The following is a 13,394-nucleotide window of genomic DNA, read 5'->3' as shown; positions in this document are numbered from 1 at the left end:
CTATAAGAAACACATTGCACTATATGACTTCCAAGATAGATATTTTGTACATGAGATTTTCTATGCCTCTTGTGGTAATATAGCTTTTTTTTAGACAGACGTACCTCATGTGATATAGAATTTGTGTATAAAATTTTCACGAGGATATATTTAAACAAATTAAACACTAGAGAAGAATTCCTATGTTAACAAAATACAAGCATCATTCATTATTCATTTATAATTATACAAGTAATACGTTATTGGAGAGATGGCAAAGAACTACAATAAAATATGTTTCACATGCAATATGTTTTTTCACTCTTGCAATAACAGACGCCTGAATTGCATCACATAAAATGAACATTCATGCTTTTAAGTATGCTCCCTCACCTTACTTTTATAAGCTAAAAAGTGTTGTTAACGTAAAGAATCAAATCAGACGGCTCAAAATGAAATATGTAAAGAATTCATGAAACGGGGTAAGTAGTAGGAAACTAACTTGAAAGACCGTCTTATACTTGACTATTCATTTGGACTTAAGTCGATCCCTTTAAGTTCAGTTCAGCTTTTTTAAGTTCAGTTGAAAACAGTTACTCTCCTATAAGTTTAGTTCAGAAAAGTTCTGTTCCAATAAGTTTAATTCAGCTCTCAGAAGTTTAATTGAGAATTTTAAGCTCAATTCATAAAATTAAGCTCAATTCATACCCACTTACCAAATATACATTTAAAGACATTACTAAAAGGCCCGTGCATCGCACGGGCATTAAATCTAGTATATATATAAAAGAGGCTTTTTTCAGGCACTCTGAGAGACTCCAAGTTTTTTAAAACACCATTATTATTTTAATTATTAAAATCCATCTTTTCATAACTACTAAATATAAAATATATATCTACGTTTAGAGATAGAATTCTACCATTAATTTTGCTATAAATACTCACAATACATAAAGTGATAAAGTTTGAATTTTATAATTTAATATTTTAATCATAAGATAAGTTTTATTATAGATCTGCCATCTACGAAGAGTCTTACACTACAACAAATTGTCACTTGCGCCACGAATTATGCCACGGGAATTTTTAATTCGTGGCTAAATTCTGCTTAGCCACGGGAAAAACTTATTCATTATTTTGGAAAAAAAATTATGCCACGGGGTAACTTTTTCCGTGGCTAAAAGTCACTTGCGCCACGAATTAGGCTACACCCGTGGCAAATAATCATTTTAGTCACGAGCTATGCCACACCTGTGGCGAAATTTTATTTAGCCACGAAGTGTTACGTGGCAAAAAATTTCTTAGCCACGAACTAACAAACACCCGTGGTGAGTATCATTTCCTACTTAAATTAAGATATTTTCATGTTAAGGCAAACCTAAAAATTAGTTGATTAAAAAATATATAAAATCTGAATGAAATTTAATCAAATATAAATAATATGAAAATACATTTAGATATAAATTTTTGGAAACACTTTGATTAATTTAATTAATATTTTTTATTGTTTTATTTACTTTAATAAGAAATTTTAAAATTTTAAAAACTTATATGTAAGCAAAGAAAAGTTTATCGCCTAAATTTTTTGATTTTTTTACAAATCACAATTATGTTTTGTAGGTTTTTAAAAATATTTATAATTAAACAAATTTGTTTTAATATATAATTTTGTTTAATAAAGTCGTGAATTTCTATTACTTTTTTAATTAAAACTTTATAATTTTGAATAACAATCTTAAATGATCGTATCACATTTAAGGACATAGCATATCAAATTAAATAATTAAGTTATTTACCATCTATCTTAGAAAAATCTAAAATTAATATATTGTCAAACCGTTTGATTCAAAATTAGATTTACAACTTTATTTGTAAGATATTTATAGAAAAATATGAATTTCATATAAAATTGAACTTGTTGAGAACAAAAATTTGGGAAAAATTTTTTAGGAGTGAAAAAGAAATAAAAATTAGATTACAAAATTGATTAAATAAAATAAGTGCGCTAAAAAATGAAAGTAAAAAAATGATCTCCCACAAATCAATTAAGAAAAAAAACATATTCGAAAAATTATCAATATAAAAATTTAATATGGTGAATTTTTTCCATTGAAAATGAGCGTATCACAGGGAAAATATAGAAATTATAATAATTTAAAGTCACATGTGCAAATAATGTGAAAACTTTGAGAAAAGAAACGATAAATCTTAACAAAGAGAAATCAGTTTAGGAAAATAAGCAATTCTGTTATATGACAATCTTTTTCGTGTTTTTTGTGTAAAAAGTGACTACCTTTTGGTTAATAATGACCACTTTGGGGGAAAAAGACCATTAGTTATAAAAAGTTGTCATTATGTTACAAAAAAAATGGTAACATTTTTCATATCGCAGGTACGACGGTCATAGTATAGAATTTGAATAGAAAAATATACGAAAAAATGAGTACAAGAGAAATGAAAATAAAAATGTTGATAAACCAAAGAAATAACAAAAAAAATTTAAGTAAAACAGGATTAAGTTTACTTTTTTGAGAAAATGATTTTGCTGATTTCAGCAAAAAAAATTGCGTCAAAATCATAGTCGGAAGGTTAACATCGAAAATTTGATTGTTTTGGCCAAACTAATGCTTTTTCTCGCAAAAATTTGTAAATCATGTAACATTTTTGTAATTAAATAGTACTAAAAGGTAAATTTTGAAAGAAAAAAAAATAAACTTAAAAGGATTCAAAGTGCTAATTATATCAACAAAGTTAACTTTCAGTTTCGGTAGCACATCAAAAGAACTCTACGGTTAAGCGTGCTCAGGTGAGAGTAGTTTTGGGATAGGTGACCTCCTGGGAAGCATGTCCGATGCGCATGGATGCATGACTGGTGAAAACAAATAACGTTCAAATGACTCGAGTTAACTAGCGAAACAAGTACCTAAATTGTCACGGACCCATATATGATAAAATATCCGTTGTGAAAAAAACAAATTATTTTACGTTTTGTTTATTTAATTTTCATATATATTGTTTGTCACGGGAATTATTTTTTGGCCACGAGAAATTTTTTGGCCACGGGAGTTATTAGCCACGAGAGAATCCGTGGCCAAAAATTCAATAATAGCCACGTTCTTGTTTTTCCCATGGCTATCTCTTTGCCACGGCCACTTGCGTCACGGAAGTATTCCCGTGGCAAAATGATTTAGCCACGGAAATTTAGGACTTGCGCCACGAATTTAGCCGTGGCCCAAGTGCTCATTTGTAGTAGTGTTATACGAGCTCGCCTTAAATAGTGAGAGTTCTAGGTAAACAAAACTACGTAAAATTTAGTACCTATAAATTGAAAACTATCTACCATTGTTTATATATGCACATAGAAGTCTAGGAGCATTTGTTTTATCGTTGGGAAGGTTGATCAAGATGATTTTTTTTCCCTGCACATCTCTACCACCCTACCAGTTTGTTTGTTAAATGCTTCTAATACACTGTATAAAATTTCTTATTCATATCTCTATAGGCTTTATTTTCCTTATGGATTAAACTCATCATATATATTGATAATAAATCTAAATATTGTTTTCTTTGTTGTATTTCTAGGGAAGCCCCGCGCATATCTATTCGACATGGACATTCATCGTCGTGAATATTGTTACAAACATCCAATACATACAAGGTGATTAACCTGTATAATGTGAAGATATTTCTCTTATGGTTTATACTTATATAGCTTTAACCATTATATGTATACACCTCTAACAATTATCAATTTTGCAGCAAGATATCAATCTCTCATCATTAGTTGCATCTAATCATGCGATGCTAGCAATTTTGATAAACAGATTCATTGTTGTCACGGACTTCTGATTCTGATACGGAAATATGAAAATAGTTTACATAAACTATTAAACAATGGGGCAAAACTCCAACACTATTGATGATCTAATCGTGTACATTCATGAACAGATGAATGAGGATTATGTAGATTTAAAGAAAAATGAGTTTCAACTCATTTAAATTTAAATATCATGGTTTACAACTCCTCTCCAACCCAAGCCTATATTAACTTGGACATACGTTTATTGTAGATTTAAAGTATTTGTATTCGTTTTTTTAATAAAATTTTGTACCAATATTATTATTAGCAGACATGTAATACATGCTTTGATTTTTTTCTCTTTACATTGCAAGTTCTCTCACATGCAATTAAACAAGCACTAAGCGTTTTGCTCCCTACTTCGCCCCATCATCAAAATTCGAGTCTATCGTTGATATGAGCCAGTCGGCTAAATATAGAGTATATCATCACTTAATCAGTGCATAGTTTCATCTAATAGAAAATATGAGTATAAATATATCATGATATAGTATGAGGCAAACAACACGAGAAAAATCGGCAATAAAACTACACATGACACTAATACATGTACTATCAATTAGTTTAGCTACGTTGCTTCAAAATTCATGTATGCAAATTGTAAACAACGAGAAAATGAGAAGTTCAAATTGAGATTTTTCGAAAGAAGTTAATAATAACTCAAATTATACAAAGATTAGAATTCTTATTAAAATTATCGTAAAACAAGATCTTTAACGATCACTTTTACCCATTATTAGGGATTTAGGGTTATCTTTGGATATATTAGTATCAAAACCTGCTTAGACAAGACTAACTCATTTATTTACTTCATGTCAATGTTATCTCAACGAAAGTTATTTGTTGGGCATGCCGATTGAACGTATATTTTTTAGTTTACTTTATAAAACTACCTAATTAATTTTTATTTAAAATAATATTATGTATAATTATCCCAATATTTATGTATAGTTAGTTATCCCCAATATTTGTGCAAATTCTATCTAATATTTGTGCAAATTCTATCTAATAGACTTTTATAAGTTATGTACCGGTGGAAAATCATAAACTTATATGGCTATATATACCAACAAAAGATGTGTATTCTCATAGCTAATATAACTAATGTGCATTAATGAACAAAACGGAGGGTAGTGTCAAAGCCGGGTTTGTAAACTATTTTGGTAGTTGCTTTTTATTGCCCAAGTTTTCTAATATCGTCCACTTATGATATAAATTTTCCAATAATTTTGATCCTATGCCAAAATAAATAAAAGATATAAAAGGATTATTAAAATAACAGCTATTATATTGTTCCTACTTACGGTCACTTTGATAGTGACTATTTCCTCCGTCCCGGTCAATAGTTTACATTTTCTTTATTACTCCCTCTTAAAATAAAGGAAATGTAAACTATTCGACGGGAATAGTTTACATTTGCTACATTTCCCGCTCATAAAATAAAGGAAATGTAAACTATTCTACCTTTAGTGTTTCTATTTTTAGTTTCAATTCATTAGAGTGTATTTTACGAAATTATTTAGCAACCTAAAATATCTAGGACTCTTTAATAGTTAACACTTAACACTATATGTATGTCTATTATTATAGTTATGGTGTAGAGTTTTTAGTAAGAAGTCTATAACGACACACACTATAATGATGTAAGTAATACGAGTAATACATAAATGTGAATATATGAGCAAAAAATCGAAAACCAAGTAACACTTTAATATAGAATAAAAGTTACGTGCTATAATAATGCGGTAGTAGTCTAACTCAAAGTTATTCTTTAATGTTTGGCCTAGAAATAAGTTGGGAAAGGTGTTTTGGAGATAGATTTGTTATTAAAAATGATTATTTACGAGTTATTAATAACATGTAGTCAATTTCTAACAAGAAACTTTTCCTCAAAAAAAAAAAATCTAGCAAGAAACTTAGGTGGTTAAGGGATGATAGCACCGCCATCGGCAAATATTACATTTACAACATGGAGTTAAATTCCTGATATTACTATTATCTATCAATAAATATAAATATTACCCTTATTATTGCAAGTGGTTATAATACGTCCGTCACATAGGAAATCAAGTACAGAATACTTCATATAGACATATATATCAGTTGGCTAGATATGATAAGAGAGTCCCTCTTATGATAAAATTTGATTAAAACAATCCTTCTAAGTATTTAAATATAATTCATCGAGTAATTATAAATAAATAAAATATTTTATTAGAAGGTCTGAGAAACATATACGAAGTATTAATTAGCTAATTATTAAGTGTTTGTTAATTAGTAGATTACGACTATTAGATTGTTATTTTCAAATTAATTATCTTTTCGAGAACTATGACTTGATAAAAGAAATTTATCGAGTTTGAAATTCGTGACCAAGAAAGTGATAACCGGAATGGAGGGAGTACAATATTAGGAATTAGCATTCGCAAACTACATAAATTTTATATGAAAAGATTTTAATTAAAATAATTTAAAATGAGATATGGACTGAACATAAGACTCTCTAACTTAAGATTAAATTAATCTCAAAAAAAAAACAAATCTACTTAATGATACAGTAGTTTTATATGATGTTTATCATATTTTGTTGTTGCTGTCAATTTAATGATACAGTAGTTTTATATGATTTTGTAATCTACTACAGAGTACAATTTTGTTGAATCAGGTAACTGCACTGCTTAATTTGGCTATAATGTTTTAGTATACTGCATTATATTTTGTTGTTGCTGTTGATGTTGATTCGCGGAAACAATTTGATATGGATAAGTCAGTTGTTGCTCTCCATTCTGTTTATACTTTAAATTAATATTGATCTTAATTGCTCTGAAACGTGAGATATGTTTACAACAGAAAAGGTGAAATGTCGTCGTTAAAATCTGTGGTTCTGCAGTTTGTGATACGCAGTAATGTTCTGCCTCTTCTCTTGATTTTGTTTGTTGATGACACTGGTAAATGGTTTGCGAGGTTATGAACTACGATTGATGGGGAAACTGTAAAATGCACTAGTAAATGATCAATAAAATGTAAAGAGAAGGATTGTATTATATGTTAAGTTATGTTACAGAGAGTACATAAGTTGTATATATACTAAATACATGAGTATTAGGTTAGTGTGAATCAAATAATTTGATCCATAAAATAAGGAGTATAAAGAGGAAAATATAAGCAATAATATACAGTAGCTATACTTAGCCGAGATGCTCAATCAATCTGTTGATTGACTTCCTTGATTTGTGGAGATATTGTTGTGATTGATATGCTTATTATTAACATTCCCGCTCAAGATGGACGGTCGGAGACGAAGGCCAATCTTGGAAGATAATTCGTGAAACCGGGGCTTATGAAGGGGTTTAGTAAGGGTGTCAGCCAGTTGGTCGGTGCCGTGTATGTGCTGAACCCGAATGGTACCAAGTCGTACTTGTTCCTTGACAAAGTGGAAGGATAGAGCTAAGTGTTTCATCCGGGAGTGAAACACTGGGTTAGCCGCATAATTTACCGAGGATAGGTTGTCACAGTAAATGCTTGGAGCTTGGACAGTGGTGATACTAAGTTCATGAAGGAGGGATTGAAGCCATAGTAGTTCAGCGGTGGTGTCGGCGACAGCTCTAAACTCGGCTTCGGTGGAGGAGCGCGAAAGAGCGCGCTGCTTCTTTGAGGACCATGAGATGGGGTTGCCACCTAGATATACTAGGTAGCCGGTCGTAGAGACATAGTCAGAAGTATCGCCTCCGTAGTCCGCATCACAAAAGGCATGGAGGCGAAGAGGAGACGTGTTGGAGATGTGAATTCCAAGGTGGAGGGTGCCTTGTAAGTAACGGAGTAGTCGTTTTAGGGCTGTCCAATGAGAGGCTGTTGGATGGACAAGGAATTGGGCGAGCTTGTTAACAGGGAAGGCGATGTCGGGTCGAGTCAGTGATAGATATTGGAGGCTTCCTATTATGGCTCGGTAGTCAGTCTGGTTTTCGACGGGGTTTTGAGGCTCGGCCAAGACTGGTGGATGAGTTAGCATCGGTGTCGAGGCAGGCTTGCAATGTTGGAAATCGTATTTGTGAAGAATGTCTGATAAGTATTTACTTTGATTTAGATGGAGTCCATTTTTTGTGGGTGTGACTTCTATGCCGAGGAAGTAGGATAGAGGTCCGAGATCTTTGAGTGAAAATTTGTCAGAGAGACGGGTTATGAAGGTGGTAATGTGGGTTTTATTTGGGCCTGTGACGATGATATCGTCAACATAAACAAGAACATATAATTGGGTGGTTTTATTTGTGAGAAAGAAAAGAGAGGGGTCGGAAATGGAGTGGCGAAATCCACATAGGGCGAGATAATTTTTGAGTTCGGTATACCAGGCCCTAGGTGCTTGTTTTAAGCCGTATATGGCTTTATTTAATTTGCATACATAGTCTGGTTTTTCCGAGTCAATAAATCCCGGGGGTTGGGTCATAAAAACAGATTCGGTGAGGTTACCTTGAAGAAATGCGTTGTTGATGTCAAGTTGATGTAGATGCCAGTGTTTGTTGACAGCAATTGTGAGAATTAGACGAATTGTTGTTGGCTTAATAACCGGGCTGAAAGTTTCCGAGTAATCGATGCCGGGTCGTTGATGAAAACCTTTTGCAACGAGTCTCGCTTTGTGTTGTTTAATGGTTCCGTCGGTATTATACTTGATTCGGTATACCCATTTGCAGCCGACAACATTGGGTGCTTGGTTTCGGGGTACAAGTGACCAGGTATTATTGCGGAGAAGGGCGGTGTGTTCATCTATCATGGCTGCCCGCCATCTAGAATCAACAAGGGCTTGTTTTGTTGTTGTCGGGGTGGGGTGGGTTGGCTGGACAAGGGCGGTTTTGGCGTAGCGCGGGTTAGGACACACGATGTTGTTGGACAGTCGTGTGCCGTGTTTGTGGGAGGGAGGAGGTGGGGGAGGGGGAGGAGGTGGTGGACTGGTGGATGGGGGGGAGTTGAGAGCAGAGGAGGTGACGGAAGATGGTGTAGACGGTGTTGCAGGGGAGTCAGTTTCGATGGTGGTGGAGGCTGATGAGGACTGAGGTAAGGCGGAGGAGGAGGCAGGGGAAGGCGGTTCAGGGGTCATGACTGGGTGGGTGGTTGGTGTGACGATGTCAGGGGAGGGTGGTAGGATTGGAATGGTGAGCGTGCACCACTGTTCGGTGGATGGAAGGGGCGTGGGGCTGGAGTTTGTTAGGGTAAGGTAAGGGAAGCTTGTTTCGATGAATCGAACATGTCGTGAAGTGTATAGTTTATTAGTTTTGGGCTCGAGGCAAAGGTAGGCACTTTGGGTCAGCGAATAACCAACAAAGACACACGGTTGTGACTTGGGGTCGAGCTTGTGTTGATTATAGGGTCGGAGCCACGGGAAGCATAAACAACCGAAAGGTCGGAGTTTATTATAATTTGGATCATTATTGAAGAGAATTTGGTACGGCGATTTGTTTTTAATTGTTTGTGATGGTAGCCTATTAATCAAATAAGTGGCAGTGGAAAAAGCTAGGGGCCAAAAGGTATTGGGCATTTGGGCTTGGGTTAATAAGGCAAGCCCGGTTTCGACAATGTGACGGTGTCGTCTTTCGGCGAAACCGTTGTGTTCGGGGGTGTGCGGAGGAGAAGTAAGATGGGAGATCCCGTGGTCTAATAGGGTCGGAGTTAACTTTTTGTATTCCCCTCCGTTATCGGAATAGAATTGTTTGATGGGTCGTTGAAAATAGTTTTCGATAATAGCTTTAAATCGATTAAAGGTTGTTAATGAATCGGATTTATTTTTGAGCGGATATAACCAAAAATAATGTGAATAATGGTCGACAAATATTATGTAGTATTTGTATGAATCATGAGAGAGGACAGGCGAGGTCCAGACGTCCGAAAAAATGAGGTCGAGAGGAGCGTTTGAGGTCATTGTGGAGGCGGAAAAGGGAAGCTTATGACTTTTATTAATCAAGCACGCATTACAGTGTGTAAAATCTGAAATTCGAAAATTAAAAACAGAATTTAAAGACTTGAGAGTGGCGGCAGAAGGGTGTCCTAAGCGGTTGTGCCATAAGCTGCTGGTGGAGGCCGTGAGTGCAGACGGCTTGGGTGAAGGGCGCCATTGATAGGAGCCATTAAGGAACTGCCCGAGAAGAAGGTTGTGCCCCGTCGAGGTTTCCTTAAAACAGAAAGAAGTTGATGAGAAAAGAGCAACAGCATGATTATCAATACAAAATTGTGAAACGGAAAGTAAGTTTTGAGAAATTGATGGAACAACAAGTACGTTATTAAAAACAAGGGTATGAGTAGGAGTAGAGATAGAATAAGAACCAATATGAGTGATGGGAAGGGACGAACCATCGCCAATAATCAAGTCATCGGGTCCGTCATAGGGAGTGTGCAGTGAGAGGTTGGTGAGGTCGTTTGTGATATGGTGAGAGGCACCACTGTCAATAAGGTAGGAAGTCGGGTTTGGGTCCATATTTACAGTGGCAGAATGCGCATAGGGGCGGTTTTGCTTGCTCGGTGGTGGGGGGAAAACGACATTAGGGTAGTCTCGTTTGAAATCCGGGCACGCACTAATGACATGACCCGAGGATCGACAATACTGACATTTTCCCTTGAAAGGTTTGTGTTGGGAGTTGTTGGGTTGATTGTCACGGTGTTGCTGTTGGTATGGCTGACGGGTTTGGTTAGAATTGTAGTTGGAGTTGTTGTAGTGGCGGGTTTGGATGTTGTTGTTGGAGGAGCGATAGGCGGCATGGGCCGAGGGATTAAAAACAGGGGCAGGTTGTTGTTTGGCAATGAGTTCATGTTGGATAAGTTTTTCATGGAAGGCATCGAAGGAAATAGGTGTGTCACGAGCGCGAACCGCATCGATGACGGGTTTGTAAAGATTTTGGTCAAGGCCGTGTATGATTTGCGTGGTGATGTCTTCGGCATCCATAGGTTTGCCGAGATGTGCAAGTTGAATGGTACATGCTTTGATGGAGAGCATGTACTCGGAGATCGACTTATCGCCAAGGGTGATGTTGCGAAGCCGTTCCTTGACTTGGTTTATATGTCCACGGGTGGGATTGGCATATGTGGTGGCTAGGGTTTGCCAAGCCTCATGAGAGGTCGTGGCATCTAATATGATAGACGAGATGGATTCGTCAAGGGTGCCGGCAATGGCTCCAAGAATAAGTTGGTCTTGGCGAAACCATGTGCCGTAGGCCGGGTTGGGAACGGGTTCAGGCTTGGGTGTGGCGGTGGTTGGGTCAGGGGTGATGGTTTTGCTGGGTGGTGTGGTGGTTCCGTCAAGGTAGGAGAACAAGGCGTAGCCTTGAAGGAGACGGGTTATTTGAAATTGCCAAGTACGATAGTTTGTGGCAGTGAGTTTGGTGCAAGTAGGAAATGAGAGGGAAAGGAGGGGTTTGTTGGGTTCATCAAGGTTAGGGATAAGGGAGTTGGTATTGGCTGCCATGGGTGGTGATACGGTTGCAAGTATAAGAACGACGGAAGTGATGATGGTTTGGATCGAGATGGATCGTGATACCATGTAAAGAGAAGGATTGTATTATATGTTAAGTTATGTTACAGAGAGTACATAAGTTGTATATATACTAAATACATGAGTATTAGGTTAGTGTGAATCAAATAATTTGATCCATAAAATAAGGAGTATAAAGAGGAAAATATAAGCAATAATATACAGTAGCTATACTTAGCCGAGATGCTCAATCAATCTGTTGATTGACTTCCTTGATTTGTGGAGATATTGTTGTGATTGATATGCTTATTATTAACATAAAATATCGACATTGTGCTGCAAATACTTATCTATGCAGTCAATAAGCATAATCGGAGTTGCCAGTTCAAACCTTGAACATCCAAAGCTTCTGAACAGTCAAAGCAATCCACCTTGCCCATACTCCCTCAAGGTCAAGCTTCATGTCCCATTAAAGACCATCTGATAAGTTATTCGGCCGACTTCACAAGACTATAAAATCTCCACCAAACACGTTTGCCCAACATATTACTCGACTACATATTGGGATAGTTTAATAAACAACTAGTTCAGATTAATGATAGATTAGTTTCATTTCTCCCCTGCGGCTCTTATTCATAGGAATGACACCAGATCCTTGGCTCCGTATCCCTTGTATAACACCAAACTCTCCGAATATGTTTCTAGATTTATATACGAGTTCTTCAATTTTACTAGCTGTCGGACTCGACAAGTAGCAATGTTGTAGGAACCTTCCCCACAAATAAGACGGCCACCATCACTCTCACAATACAACACTTTTTCCTTCGAGTACTTAAAGGTGAACGAGCTGAATAAGTTATAACCATTGTTACTTGAAGATCCTGAGAACTGCAGAATCCACACACCGTTTTCCAGCACCCTTATCTTTGGACCTTACCAAGAAAAATCTTGAAAATCGCTAGTGACTCCCTTCGAAGAAACAGAACCTCGATGAGTCTTCTTCGTATGAAGCAAAGGGCGATTCAAAACGTGAATTTTTCCGTATCAAAGTCAAAGGAAATGAGATGAGTTGATTGATTACTTCGCTCGTTAATATCCCCATATAAATTATTTCCGATCCAGTGTGCCGCTCCTTGAAAGTAAATCGTATTTGATTTACTTTGGCTGTTATTGCCGTTAATCAAACTCTTAAGATACGAACTATCAATATTCAACCCGTCATCTCTAACAGTCCATTGTTGATCACTAAGTGTATAAACTGCGACATACATCTTCTTAGCTTCATCACTATCTCCAAATGTGATCGCAACCACTTTATAATCTTTACTAGCACGGGCGAATCCAAAAATATACTTGCCCCTACCGATCAAACCAGGGGGAAGTGGGTTCATGGGGAGAATTAATGATTTGCGAATACAAGGGTTAAACAATCTTAATTCTTTCTTTCTTTCTTTCTTTCTTTTAATTTGGTGGTAGACGAAGTTTCAAGTATTTTAATATGTGGGGGCAGTCTGATCAGTTCCTGGGCAGTGTTCAGTCTGTTTGGAGTAAGTATTACCCAGGGACACCTATGTTTACCATTGTTAAGAAGTTAAAGCTGCTGAAACCAGTGTTGAAACAACTGAATAAACACTGTTTTTCTGATATTGAAAATAGTACAAATATTACTAGTGATCTGCTGGTACACATTCAAAAGCAGTTAGTGGATCACCCAGGCAATCTGGATCTGATGCAGCAGGAAATGGAGCTTCATCAGGATTTGAAAGAGCTTATCAAAGCTAGAGATAGCTTCCTTACTCAGAAAGCTAAACTTCAATGGTCTTTGGAAGGGGACATTAATACTTCTTATTTCCATAGGGCAATTAAAAAAAGAGCAATGTTGAATAAAGTTTTGATGATTGAGGATATGAATGGGGTTATTTGCACTGAGGGGGCTCAGATTCAAGAAGCTTTCCTGTCTTATTACAAGGATATCTTGGGAACTAGCCATGAAACTATTGATGTGAATGTTAAGCTGGTGCAAAGAGGCAAGTGTTGCACCCAGGAGCACTGTGATATTCTATCCAAACCTGTAACTGATACTGAAATCAGGAAGTGTCTTTTGAC

This window comes from Silene latifolia, chromosome 6 (genome assembly GCF_048544455.1).
Source record: "Silene latifolia isolate original U9 population chromosome 6, ASM4854445v1, whole genome shotgun sequence".
Taxonomy (NCBI): Eukaryota; Viridiplantae; Streptophyta; class Magnoliopsida; order Caryophyllales; family Caryophyllaceae; genus Silene; species Silene latifolia.
This window is presented reverse-complemented; position numbering follows the sequence as displayed.